Source organism: Heteronotia binoei, chromosome 5, assembly GCF_032191835.1.
Source record: "Heteronotia binoei isolate CCM8104 ecotype False Entrance Well chromosome 5, APGP_CSIRO_Hbin_v1, whole genome shotgun sequence".
Lineage (NCBI taxonomy): Eukaryota > Metazoa > Chordata > Lepidosauria > Squamata > Gekkonidae > Heteronotia > Heteronotia binoei.
The window spans coordinates 84,195,898-84,210,627 of NC_083227.1; positions in this window are offsets into that span (position 1 = coordinate 84,195,898).

The following is a 14,730-nucleotide window of genomic DNA, read 5'->3' on the forward strand; positions in this document are numbered from 1 at the left end:
AAGTAAGTTCACTTTCAATTGCCAAGGGCTAATGGATCCTTTTTACATTTCAATGACTTAGTAGTTCAAAGGAAGGGAAAGAGATTGATATCTCTAATTTCCCTGTGAATGAGGCCGTGGAAAGTTAAAGAACATCTTTAAGTACTGGAAACATTTGAACTAATTGGAATATGGACATTTAAATCGACCCAGATCATAATTAGATATTTATTAAAGAGACTATTATTTGGCTGTAATATGGTCTGAACAAAATTAGATATCTGTTAGAGGGATTTTTCCTTGTTGTCTGATCTGAAATTCATATGTTAACATCTAAAACTTCAGTTGGAGGAGACTGAGAAGGATGGGCTATCTGGGACTCTGAGCTACTTTTAAATCAGGATTAATGGCCTGAGTTTGCTGACAGAGAAAAATGACTTTGCTAAGCGAAATTTCTTATAAAAAAGACATTTTAAGCAGTTTAAAATCTCTGAGGCAAGATCTTGGTTTATTGGCAGACTTGGTTAAGAAGCAAATGGCAGCTTTTTTCCTGAAAGCTAGTGAAACATCAAATCTACATGAGCAGAGCGCTAAAGAGAACCTGGTGATGTCTGTGGAATTGAAAGGGGAGACTGAGCTGCTGGGAAATCAACAAAAGGAAATTAAAATGGAATCTTGTGGCATATTTAAAAAGACCGGAAATGGAGATCGACTCAAGCTAGGTTGAGAGGAACAAAAGCTGTGGAATTTTTCTCATCTTCGAGAAGGATGACTGCATTAAGAAGTAAGAAGATGCATTTTAACCAGAAAATCATGATGTGGAAATCTTTCAGAAAGAAGAGCCTCCTGAACTAGATTTTTCTCAGTGGACAGCTGGACATGGACTTTGTAAGAAATTCTGATATGTGAAATTAGAAGGCTGAGACTTCTTTTCTTTTTGGGCTACAATAAACTGTCTTGTTTAAAACAATATGGGTTTAAAACTTAAAGGGTTAAAAAGTTTTTGAAAAGAATTTTATGTAAAAATAGTTATTTCAGATTAATTTTTAAGAAGGCAGATAACAAATTCCTGACAAATTGCTGAACTTCTTTTTAATAGATAATGATATTAGTTTCTATGTTTGTTATAAATATGGGTAATTTTACAAGTTAATATATAACTCAGGAGATAGACTTCTTTTCAGTAAGAAGGGTTTCCTGAAATTTTTATATCCTGTTGGATAGTTGGGTAGGTAACTCTCAATAAGAACAGGCATGCGACTTTTATTTTTGGGTCATAAAAAGTTGTTTTTCCTAGCCCAATAGGGACACAAGAGGTGGATTAATTGTTAAAAAGGCAGACAACACAGATGTTATGTAAACGGCTAGATTTGTTTTTTTAAATAATGTCTCCCAGGAGAAACTGTTTATATTGAGATAGACATAATACCAGGTTGTATTTCTTTTTAGTTTTTTTTTTAAGGATAAAGATATGAATTTTTCGTGTTTAGGTTAATGAGGATAGTGATAAATTAACAAATTAGTTTGTGTTTTTTAACAAGGTTAAACCAAAGTAGTTAGTTTCGTGCTGAGACTGCTCTGACTTGTTCATATTTATATGTGTTGAAGAAGAACTGTTTAGACTTTTATTGCAAATAATAGTTTAGTAAAAATGTTTGAGAATGGAAGATAGAGATGGCAAAATATATGGAGAATTTTATACTTGCAGGTAGAACGAATTGGATATTCTATTTGGAAGTAGATTTAAAATTGATATATTTGTATTTTTTTCTTCTTTCCCCCTGCCTTTTCCATTCTGTATATGCCCTCCCTCCGTTTTCTTTTCTTTTTTTGTATCTATGCTTATGCTTTTTCTTTTGTAGTTAAAACCAATAGAAATTATAAAACTTCAGAATGGAGTTACTGGTTAGGCCTTTGCTGGGTCTGCCTGGCCTTGGGGGCAGGCCTTCCCGGCTGTGGGTGTGGGGTGCCCTTCCCCCACAGGTGCCAGCCAGTTGTCAAACTGGGCTTGGCCAGTTGGACAGTGTGGCCCTTATGGTGCTTGGCCGGGTGTGGGGCAACAGGGTTTGGCAGGTTCCTTTATGGGGAGTTGGGTGCACCATCCCCTTATGGGGCAGTTCCGTTCACCGCTTTACCGTTTGGGGATGTGGCTTTGCCTCTGGGGGACCATTTGTTGCCCGCAACCAGGGAAAAAAATTTAAAGGGAGAGTATGTAGATATTTTCTCCCTCCTTTTTCGGGAGTTGGAGAAAAAGGACAAGGAGGATTTGGATGAAAAAGATAAAGAAAAATTGAAGAAGCACAAGGTGGAGCGGACCTGGGCTAATTGGCTACTTGGGGGGTTTATCTATGCAGGGGTTATTGCGCGAGTGCAGCCATGGAGGGCAGCTTCCCTTATAAATAATACATGGATATTATTTATAAGGGGTACTCGGCTTTTAGCGGGCCCGCCTGGCTTCAGTATGACAAAGAGTTCAGAATGAGGGTGGCCTTGTACCCTTCGCTGCAGTGGGACTGCATTCACCAGCAGCTGCGGCTGCAGGTTATGTCTCCAGCTCGACCAAATTTAGGTGACTGCTCTGACAGCGATCATTTAGTGGCTAAGTCTGGTTTAAGCTCTTCAGCTTCAGCAAATGCTTCCCGCAGCTCTGTGGGGCAGGTGGTTCAACCCCACCTGCTTTGTTGGGAGTTTGGTTTACAGGGGGTGTGTAATTGAAAGGCCTGCCAGTTTAAGCACCAATGCCCTATGTGTGGCGGGCCTCACTCATTCAATAACTGCCCGAAAGTTCGGGGGTCCAAGAGTAACAGGAAGCCAGGAAGTGGGGGAGGATCCTATCAGGCTGGTAAAGGGGCCCAGCCCGATAAAGGTGGGTCCTCTTGAACACTGTTAAAAGGTTTTAAGTTTGGGTTTAGGATCCCTTTTCAGGGGACCCGGATTCCATTCATGTCAGGGAATCTTAGTTCAGTTAAGGGGCAAGAGCAGGTTGTTAGAGATAAGATTGCCAAGGAGTTGGCTGAGGGTAGGATTTTGGGCCCCTTTTTCTACACGCCCCGGTGCGTAACCTTAGAGTTTCCCCCTTGGGGGTGGTACCTAAAAAGGCGCCTGGTGAATTTCGTTTGATTCACCATCTTTCCTTCCCCAAAGGGAAGTCGGTTAACAATGGGATTCCTGAGTACTTATGCTCTGTCAAGTATACCAGCTTCGACCTGGCCGTTGCTGTGGTACGACGCTGTGGGGAGGGGGCAGAGTTGGCAAAATGCAATATTAAATCTGCATTTCGTCTTTTACCAGTGCATCCTGCTGACTTTGAGCTCTTGGGCTATGCCTGAGGGCCAATTTTACATGGACAGAGCATTGCCAATGGGCTGCTCTGTATCGTGTTCAGCTTTTGAGTGTTTCAGCGCATTCTTGGAATGGGCTGTGCGCGAGAAAGTGGGTTTGCAGGACGTAGCTCATTATTTAGATGACTACTTTTTGTAGGTCCTGTGGGAACGGGGTGTTGTGCTCGGCTGCTGTCTGGCTTTGTGGAGCTGCAGGACTTGGTGTTCTTTTGGCTGAGGAGAAAACGGAGGGTCTGGCCCAAAAACTGGTCTTTTGGGGGATTGAGCTGGACACCCTGTTGCAGCTTTCTAGGATCCCTTCACAAAAGATACTAGATTTAAATAGCAGGATTCAGTCTTTCCTTAGTAAGCGGAAGGCTATCCTGCACGAGTCGCAGCAACTAGTTGGTCACTTTAACTTTGTTTGCAAAGTGGTTGCTCCTGGGCAGGCCTTCCTTTGTAGCTTATGTGATGCTATGGCAGGCCTCCGCTTGCCTCAGCATAGAACAAGGATTACCAGCAGCATGAAGGATGACTTGCGGGTTTGGTGGGAGTTTTTGAAGTCCTTTAATGGGGTTTCATTTTGGAGAGAAGACATGAGGCTTGAAGCCGAGCTCCAGGTCATGTCTGATGCTGCTGGGTCTTTGGGTTTTGGAGTCTGTTTCCGCAGACATTGGTGTGCTGAGGGTTGGCCAGACTCCTGGATACAGTTAGGTGTAAACTGAGATCTTATGTTTCTCGAGTTCTTCCCTAGACTAGTCGCGGTTTGGCTGTGGGGGACGGATATGACCAATCGCACAGTTCATTTTTGGTGCAATAATATGTCGGTAGTCCATGTTATTAATTTCTTTTCATCCAAATCGCGGCAGGTTATGAGGTTGGTGAGGGCCTTCACTCTGCGTTGCCTAAGGCTTAACATATTGTTTTTAGCCAAGCACGTTCCTGGGGTGAATAACGGGGTGACTGACGCTCTCTCCCAAAAATAGATGGAGAGGTTTCATCAGCTGGCCCCAGATGCTGATCGGGAGGCAGTGCCAATGCCCCAGGAACTATGGCTTATAGGATTGGCGCTGCTTTTACAGCTGCTGCCCTGGGGTATCCTTCCTCCTCCATTCAGTGTTTAGGCTGTTGGCGTCCTTTGGCTTACAAATCTTATATTCGACCTTTGTTCAGTCCCTAGGTTGGTTTGTTGGTTAAAATGGTATTGGCTATATTCTTGTTTGACTGTTTTTTCTTTCTAGATGCTGTTGTTCCTGGCCAGAGAAGCCGAGTTCTCGTCTGTGGCCACAGTCATGTGTTTTTGGCTGCACATCAGGCTCGGAGAACTTCAGTCGGCTCTCAGCTGGGACTCAGCCAACATGTTTGTATTGAGTGGTGGGGGCCTTCAGTGGCCGGGCCTGCTGCCTTTGTTATTTCAGGGGGGTTTAGGCCTACCTCCTCAGGTTTTAATTATTCACCTGGAAGGGAATGATCTCGGACTAATTAAAGGCAAGGCGTTAGTCTGGCAGGCCCGTGATGATTTTTGAGGTATCAAGGAGAGATGGCCGGAGACCACGATTGTTTGGTGCGCCATGATTCCTTGCCTTGTTTGGCGCAGTGCTTGGGACCCTGCTGCCATTGAAAGGGCCCGCTACAAAGCCAACAAGGAAATTAGGAAGGCTTTGGATGGAGGGTTGGGCCACTATTTGCCCCATCTGGATATCTCTACTGAGTTTCCTGATCTCTATAGAGGGGATGGGGTACATCTCTCAGAAAAGGGTAATATGCTTTTCTTGAGAGATTTACTGCAAGGGTTGCGGGTGGCTTTGGGCTTCTCAGTGGGTGCTAAGCCCTAAGTAGAGACTTGGCCTTAGTGGTGGCAGGTTTTACTGGGTTAGGGTACTTTACGGCTAGGAGAGGACCACAAAGCATCCCCCTTTTGGGGAATTTAGGGTCTGGCATAAGCAACCTTGGGGTTTGATGACCTGCATTGGGGGAAATGCAGACTGTCCTGGAGGCTCAACTAAAGGGTGCCTTCCATTGAGATGTGCGTCTGGTGGTTGGGCCCTCTGGGGCAGGCCTCCCTGCCGGGCTGGCCTGGCAGGAGCTGTGTCTCACAGCTCCGGCTGGGGGCTGGGTCTCTCGCCCGTTAATGGCAGAGGAGCGGTCTGTTGAGACCCCTAGCCCTGACCAGGCCGCACCTTTGGGTGCCCTTGCCGTTGTGATTATTATGATTAATAAAGTGGCCCTTAGTTATACCAAAACCTTGTGTCCGACTCTTCATTCTGATCTTGGGGGGCAAAACTCCCATTCCTAAACTCTCCTATGTATCTCAAGCACAGCCTCTTGGCATTTTTGGGAAGCTTAGTAGGTGAGGCTTGCATGACAGCCAAGGTAGATCTGTTTACCTGACTATTGTAGAATAGGTTCCTGTGAAGCATCCTGGTGCATTTGCTTAGTCCTCTTCAAGGATCTGCTGGCCTTTATAATGCCTGGGGAGACTGTGCAAGCAGCAGCCCCAGGAGCAGATATTACTGGTCTACTGTTAGGTAAAATTAGGTATACAAGGGCAAAATTCGGGAAGTGCCAACAATTATTAAGTGGAGTGCAAAATGTGTGACAGATCATGTTTTGCCTTCACATCAACAATCTAAGCAAAGTAAGAAAGAAACATTAAGGAGGGAAGGAAGTGAAATCAAAGGGAAGGATGGTCCATCTGGGGAAGCCAAGATAAACAGATAATAGTTAAGAGTCTGAATACAAAAATAAAGTTACAATAGATGAAAATGGCACAAAGATCAAGAGAAGCAAGCCCGACCTCCAGCAGTGAAGGTTCAAAGGGCATACTCTTTAGCAGGCCTTGAATTTAGCAGGAGCTCACAGGAGTGCAGCTCCTGAACCTTTCTGATGGTCCCCCTCCTCCTACCTACCTTGTCTACTGAATAGTAGGTGCAGCTGCATAACAATCCCTGGATGAGCTCCACCACCTATTTTTCTACAAAACGACCCCTGCTCTTTAGGCTGTAGAGTAGGTCCTCCATGTTGAGCCTGTAGCACGGGAGAAATCCTGGCATGGTACAGTGTGGGTTCATATTGGTGAAGGCCTTTCCTTCTGGAGAAAGTTATGGGTGGGTATCAGCTTAGTTATGGCTGGATACCAGTTCATGACTCTGCTGGTTGCCTCATTAGATGTCAGGTAAAAAATGTGAGATTACTTATTGAAAGTTGCCACTGTTTTCAGTCCTCAAACAATAATCACTGTTAAGTGCTCTGCCCTTGGACTACCATTCTTGAGGCTGTTTAGTTCAACTGACTTTGAAGGAGACAGAGCCCATTAAAGTGTAAGGACTCTGACTTAAAGTGCATTTGGGCTGCCGTTAAAATAATGGGCAACTTGATACAATCAGCCTTTTTTTTAAAAGGATGTTTTGGTTAGAACATCTGGGTTGCTTCCCTAGCGCTTTCATCTGGCTTCGAAGGAGACTGAGCCCATTAAAATATGAGTACTCTGGTTTAAAGTGCATGTGGGCTGCCCTGTTAAAATAATGTCAGCTCAATACAATCAGCCCTTTTTTTTAAAGGATGTTTTGGTCAGAACATCTGGGTTGCTTCCCTAGCTCTTTCAATGAATCAGCACATAACTTAGAAGTAATGGGGTATTTATCTGCAGTTCACTCCTCACCCACCATTTGCAGGGCACATCCAGTGAAGTAACAGCCTGCCTGTTATTAGGAAAAAGCACACTGCTGAATGTAAAAATACGGGAATGGAAAGAGCAATCAGTCCTGTGGCCATTATCCCAGCTGGCAGTTCCCAGTCAATCACCTGTAGAAATAGAGGCAAGAGGCTGTTACTAACCGGGACTTTGCTCCATTTGCAGCCAGCCAGCAGCTCAATTGTTTTACTCTAAGCTGCCTTTGTCTTATCCTTCCACAAAGCCTTAGTGCACACTGTACCATTTGGGGCAACAATAAAAAGCAATGGTGTAGGATTTGGACTGACACAGATTCCTGACTTCATGGGCATCCAAAACCAAGAACTGGAGAAAAATAAGCTTTGTATTTGGTTTCAGGCCATGCTTTACCTCTGCCCATCAGAACTTCACCAAGTTCTTATGTTCTTCTTCCTTTGTGTCATGCTTTGCACAGAGGAAATGCAGTCTACTGTACCTAGGAAGGGTTTAGGCAGAAGTGGGAAAGTCACCATCAGGGGATGGATTTCCTTCACACAATTAAGCCTCTCTGTATAGGGAATCAATTAACACGGCAAATGAGGATTAACAGGAAAGCTAAAAGGGAACCCAACTACAAATCTTCCTGTATCCTAATACTAGGGAGACAAGATACAAATATGCACACTGGATGGATTTAAATCAAGGTAATTTAAATAATCAATTCCATGAAAGTTTCCAATTTGTACTTCATAAACTAAAGTGCATACCATTTGGCTCATCGCTGTTTAAAACATGTTGATTTATTAACGCAAGTTTATGTTATTCAGGCCAACAGTGATGATGAAGAAGAAGAGATTAGATTTATACCCTGCCCTTCACTACTGGCCTTTCCCTTCCCCTCTCCACAATAGACACCCTGTGAGGTAGGTGGAGCTGAGAGAGCTCTAACAGAAACTACTCTTGAGAGGAACAGCTCTGTGAAAACTTGTGACTGACTCAAGATCACATCAGCAGTTGCATGTGAAGGAGTGGGGAATCAAACCCGGTTCTCCCAGATAAGAGTCAGCACACTTAACCACTACACCAAACTGGCTCTCATAGTGACTTATCACATGGTCCTTATACTGCTGTGTTCTATCTCAGGGGTGGCCAACGGTAGCTCTCCAGATGTTTTTTGCCTACAATTCCCATCAGCCCCAGCCATCGGCCAGGCTGACTGGGGCTGATGGGAGTTGTAGGCAAAAAACATCTGGAGAGTCACCGTTGGCCACCCCTTTTCTATCTGTTTAGGGGCAAAGGTAGAGATCATGAAATTAACCAATTTTGTTTCTCCTTCTCTGTATGTGTAGCAAGAACATTCAATAAAGCCACTTACTTAAGGACTCAGGGTTGGATCCAAAGGTGTCCTTGTGAAAGAGGAAGTACCTTCAACTTGCACAAGGATGTCTAGGGCTTCTTCAGATTTCACTTTTAAACTTCAGCCCCCCCAGTGCCAGATACCACATTCTTCCCAAAGATTCCCAAGATCCACATGAGCTTTTGTTTTTTTAATAGCCTGGGGAGGCTGTAGAAGGCAGATGGGAAACATCTGCTACATAAGCAAAGCTCTGCTTGTGGTTTTTTTGGGGGGTTTGAACTCTAAGGTCATTTAATTCCTAATCAAAGGCTGGTAGGTACTGAGGATTTTCCAATGAGACCAAAAATAAAAAGTTCAAATTGTATCCTTGATAGGTAGAGTCCAATATTTATAATTTTGAGAACAAAGCATATTGCAGAGCTCTGACAATCATAGTTTAGTTATGAGACCATGTCTTGTTGACTTAGGCTGTGATCCTAGTGAGATCTATAGAGCAACACCTGGGATGGCTTGCCAGGCCCTGCTCCACTAGTACAAGCTAATAGTAATACCAGCCTGGTGGTGGTGGGAAGTGCTATCATGTCACAGCCAACTTATGGTGACCCCTCATGGGGTTTTCAAGGCAAGAGATATTCAGGGGTGGTTTGCCATTGCTTGCCTCTGTGGCAAGAACCTGAACTTCCTTGGTGGTCTCTCATCTAACCAGGGCCAGCCCTAGATGTAATGAGATCTGGCTAGCCTGGACCATCCAGGCCTGGGCACCAGCCTGGTACATGACCGAATATGCCATTTAAACATTGACCTCAATGGGCAGATCCCTCCCCCCTCCACTGCCAAGTTCTTCTTCTACATACAAAAGCATCGCTGACTTCAAATATGTTCAGTAGAGGTTTGTGGAGTCAGCTGTGGGAAACAAAATTCAGGTTTTGTTGTAAAACATGTACATTAATTCACGTATAAAACCAATTTTTTTAAATTGAAAAATTGTCTTAAATAAAGTCAATTAAAAATCAGCTTATTTGTTCTGTATTTGTGTTGTGTCAAATAATTTCCTTGCTATTTGTCAGCAGAAAACAATAAATACATTTTCACTCATTTAAATGAATCTGGTGAATACTGAAGAGGTCTGTTTAAAATTGTCACTTGATTATGGCTTAAAACTTCTAATACGCTTATATCTAAATTTGTAATAAGTAAAAACTAATGTGGCTTATAGAAATTAGACTTTTTAGGGGAGAAAACCCCCATATACATTTGAAACAGATTCTGGTACTTACACTATAGGTTATACAAAGAAAAATCCAACAGTCTTCTGGTGGAACCAGGACTCAGTGCCTGGAACAATAGTATTTCTGCCTTCCCTCATGTTTTGTTTAAGCAAAGACACCATGCTCAGTCATTAAACTTCAGATCTATCTGCAAATTACTGCAACCGTAGAAAAATTACTGTTTTTCTAAAATACTCTCTCAGTCCAGGTTGGAAAAGTTATTCAATTAATATATACAATATATAATCTCACATATACACCACTTTCACGACATATAGTATTCTTGCAGGCTCAGATATGCACAGAAATTAATTGCTATCCACAAACTATACACCATCCATGTACAGGCACAGAGCTTTGATATTTGCAGAGTAAGAACAAGCCTTATAGCAATGTCAAAACAGAAACCAAACTTCTGAGCATGGATGTTTCACAGTTGTAGAATCAAGGGCACATAAAACACAAAATATGGGCTCAAACACGCAAGATACCTTTGCTTGGGTGCTGCTTGTAGCATTTTGTTCTGCTGTATCCTGTTTTGGGAAAGACATTTTAGGCAGATTTAGGGGTCAAAAATGTCTAATGACTGCTAAGCCTGCTCTTTGCCAATCAACTTCTTTGACAAGATGTCTCCCTTGGCAATGTGTTACATAACTGTGCTTATCACAATATAACCAAGGCTTTGCAAAAGCTATTCATCTTCCGTGTACAATATCCTGGAAAGGCCTTATCAAGCACCTTGGAGATATTACTTCCTTCTCAATTTATTGAAGTCATTTCACCCCTACAGAAGATGAGCAGAGATTGGCGGACAAGCACAGTGGCTGTGCATTGGCAATGTTGAGGTGGGGGGAGGGAGGAGGCAAGTGAGAAAAAGGAAGAGTCAGCAGGAGCTCTGCATACCACATACTACTGTCCATCGATGGATTGATCTGAACTGGCAAGCAAAGTGGCAAAGGTCTGAATGTTCCATACAAACTAAATTCATGGGAGGGAGGGACATCAGCAGCATAATTTCATTGTATTGATAATAGTCAATTACTCCTCAACCCAGGACACTTTGCACAAATGTCAGAGAACAAAGCACTGATTGAAACTCTCCGCTGTTCTAAAATGTTCCTAAAGGACCTGAATTTGAGCCTCTTAAAAGGGATTTTGACTGGGGAGTCAAATGTTAGGCAGCCCATTCATCACAATCCAATCAAAAAATTGATAGCTAATGTGTGTTTAGGCTGTAAGCCAATACACTGCTGTGAGCAGGAATGGGAATTAACAGCAGCATAGGAAGCAAATATCATATGAGAATAAAAATAGTAAAGTGATGGATATGATTACATTTCAGCATTTTGTCTTTCTAAATGTTGCTCTTTGTGGTGTTTGGTAGCAGGAATGCCTTCAAAAGGGTCTTTGGTGGACTCCCCATTCATTATGTTTAAAAGAATGGACGGATATACTTCTTCCGTGAAGATCTTAAATACTGGCACTCCTCAGGGATGTGTCTTGAGTCCACTTCTTTTCACTATTTACACGTCTGATTGTGTTTCTAGTAGTCTGAGTAACAAAATCATTAAGTATGCAGATGATACAACGTTAGTGGGGCTCATCTCTGAGAATGATGAGTCTGCGTATAGGAGGGAAGTTCACCAGCTGTCCCTCTGGAGTAAAGAAAATAATCTTATTTTTAATGTAAATAAGACGAAGGAAATTATAGTGGATTTTAGGAAGAGTGCTATCGCACCGATGGCAGCCTGTTCAACCTGAGGCGACTAAAGGCCCACTCCAAGACAATGGAAAAACTCATCCGAGAGCTACTGTTTGCTGCTGATGCTGCACTCGTCTCCCACTCGGTATCAGTTCTGCAGCATATGACGTCCTGCTTTGCAGAGGCTGCCAAGCTATTCGGCCTAGAAGTTAGTCTGAAGAAGACAGAAGTTCTCCACCAACCTGCACCCCAGGAAGATTATCACCCTCCCTGCATCACTGTGGGTGAATCAGTTCTGAAGACAGTCCAGCAGTTCAGCTACCTGGGGTGCATCATCTCCTCAGATGCTAAGATCGACAAGGAGATCGACAACAGGCTGGCAAAGGCAAACCGTGCCTTTGGCCGACTGCACAAAAGAGTGTGGAGCAACAAGCATCTGAAAAAAGGCTCAAAGATCAATGTTTACAAAGCAGTTGTGATGACAACCCTCATCTACGGCTCCGAATCGTGGGTCTTATACCGTCATCACCTGCGACTCCTTGAGCGCTTTCATCAGCGCTGCCTTCGCACCATCCTCAACATCCACTGGAGTGACTTTGTGACCAACACTGAAGTTCTCAAGCGGGCGGAGGTTACCAGCATCGAGGCACTGCTGTTGAAGACGCAGCTGCACTGGGCAGGGCATATTTCTAGGATGGAAAACCACCGCCTTCCCAAGATTGCCCTGTATGGCGAACTCTCCACCGGCCATCGAAATAGAGGGGCACCAAAGAAGAGGTACAAGGACTCCTTGAAGAAATCCCTTGGCACCTGTCGCATCAACCATCACCAGTGGTCTGACCTAGCCTCAGATCACAAAGCATGGAGGCACACCACCCACCAGGCTGTCTCTTCTTTTGAGAACGCACGCATAGCTGGTCTTGAGGACAAAAGGAGATTGAGGAAGAATCGCACTGCTACAGCACCAACCCTAAATCAGACTTTTCCCTGCAGCCACTGTGGCCGGACCTGCCTGTCCCACATTGGTCTTGTCAGCCACCAGCGAGCCTGCAGCAGACGTGGACTATTGCACCCTTCTTAAATCTTCGTTCGCGAAGCCAAGCCGAGAGTCTGGACATTCAGCCATTGTTTATTGATGGTGTTATGGTAGAACAGGTGACAGAATGGAAGTTTTTGGGAATTACTATGAAACAGGATCTAACATGGGGGGCAAATACTTTAGCTCTAGAGAAAAAGGCCCAGCAACGACTATACTATTTAAGACTCTTAAGATCACAACAACTGTCAGGGAGTCTGCTGGTTGCCTTTTATCGTAGTTCCATTGAGAGCATTTTATCTTATTGCCTCTGCGTGTGGTTTGGGAGCTGCACAGAAGCAGAGAGAAGGGTGCTCCAAAGAGTGATGGTAAGAGCACAGAAGATCTGTGGATGTTCTCTCCCCTCATTGGTGGATCTGTATAATATGGGATGTAAAAGGATGATACAAATGATCTTAAGGGACCCTTCACATCCGGGCCACTTGCTATTTGAGATCTTACCGTCAGGTAGGCGATATAGAGTGTTGAAGGCTAAGACAAATAGATTCAAGGGCAGCTTCTATCCAAGTGCCGTGGTTAGGCTAAATGCAGGGTTATGAATGGTTATTTGTTTTTAGATGCATTTAAATGGTCTATGTATATGTCCTTTTTTTGGGTGTTGATGTGTTGGTATGTTTGTGGAAGAGCACCTCATTTCGTTGCTCTCATTTTCTTTTTTGAGAACAATGACAATAAATTTATCTATCCATCTATCATGGTGAGGGGTCTGGAGACCAAGTCCTATGAAGAAAGGTTGAAGGAGCTGGGCATGTTTAGCCTGGAAAGGAGGCAGCTGAGAGGTGATATGATCACCATCTTCAAGTACTTGAAGGGCTGTCTTATAGAGGATGGTGCAGAATTGTTTTCTGTTGCCCCAGAAGGTAGGACCAGAACCAATGGGTTGAAATTAAATCAAAAGAGTTTCTGGCTCAACATTAGGAAGAACTTCCTGACAGTTAGTGCAGTTCCTCAGTGGAACAGGCTTCCTTGGGAGGTGGTGGGCTCTCCTTCCTTGGAGGTTTTTAAATAAAGACTAGATGGCCATCTGACAGCAATGCTGATTCTGTGAACTTAGGGGGAGGTATTTGTGAATTTCCTGCATTATGCAGGGGGTTAGACTAGATGACCCTAGGACCCTTCCTATTCTATGATTCTATGATTGAGATTTTGGTCCTTCCTGACAGAATTATTGAACAGGATAGGCCATACTCTGACCCAGTGGGCTTCTTGATATCCATTGAGTTTTACATGGTTTATTTTTGGAAAATAGTTTGTTGATTAGGGTGCAAGGAAGACATTGGATTACATTAAAATGTTTATATAACAGCCTTGTTTCCTTAAAATGTAAAAGCTCCTTTTGGACCCCAGAAATATGGCTTGTCAGATAGAACAGGTTAGGCTACTGGGCTGAGAGTGTTCTCACTTTGCTTTCTGCCTGTGTGTGTTTACATGCACATTTCATACATTCTGGCTGTGATCACACATGCTAAACAATGCAGTTTCAATCCACTTTCAGTGCACTTTCCAACTGGATTTTGCCAGTTCACACAGTAAAATCCAGTTGGAAAGTGCACTGAAAGTGGATTGAAACTGCATTATTTAGCATATGTGATTGCAGCCTCTGTATCTATTTCCAAGGTTCACCCAGCTCAATGTAATGGGGACAGCATTGAGGGTCCTCCCTCCCTGGACCTAGTTGGGGTTTTAAAAGAAAAGGTTCTTTGGTCTATGAAGTGGTGTGGTTGACACAATCACCTAACTCTAGAGGCTGCTGGCTGTTCTCTAAATCAAGACCATGCAAAAGCTCATCAGAGAGGGATGGGGTTAATTCCTAAAGCCCCTTAACTTTAGAGTCTTAGAACTGGAAGCCTGCTCAATGCACTTATTACTCATCTCAACAGCAGCTCTCAGAGTGGAAAAGATGCAAGACCTACAAGGGAAGGAACTAAAGGTGGGCTGCCCTCTCGGGGGGGGGGGGGTTCCGCTCTTCCAGAAGCCTCCAGAGAGAGGTTGAACTGTTACCAGGTGGGGATGCTCTATCCTTGGATTTTCTGCATGTGTTAAGCTAGATGGCCTAAGATCTCTCGCAGCTTTGATTTCTTAGTTCATGACACTTGGGAGAATCACAAGGCCCAGATGAATAACTAATCTACAAATGTTACTTCTAGACATAGCTAGGGTTGCTTGGAAAAGCAGTCTTTTAAAATGAAGGGTGGTTGTCTCTCCCCCCTCCCTTTCCATAGGGCCATAACATCACCTGAAATGTATTTACACTGTTCCTCTGATGGGCTGTTATTAGAGTATCTTACAGTTCAGCAGCATCCATATACAGCTAAGCCAATTTATCCAGCATTCTATGCTTCACAGGTGTTTTATT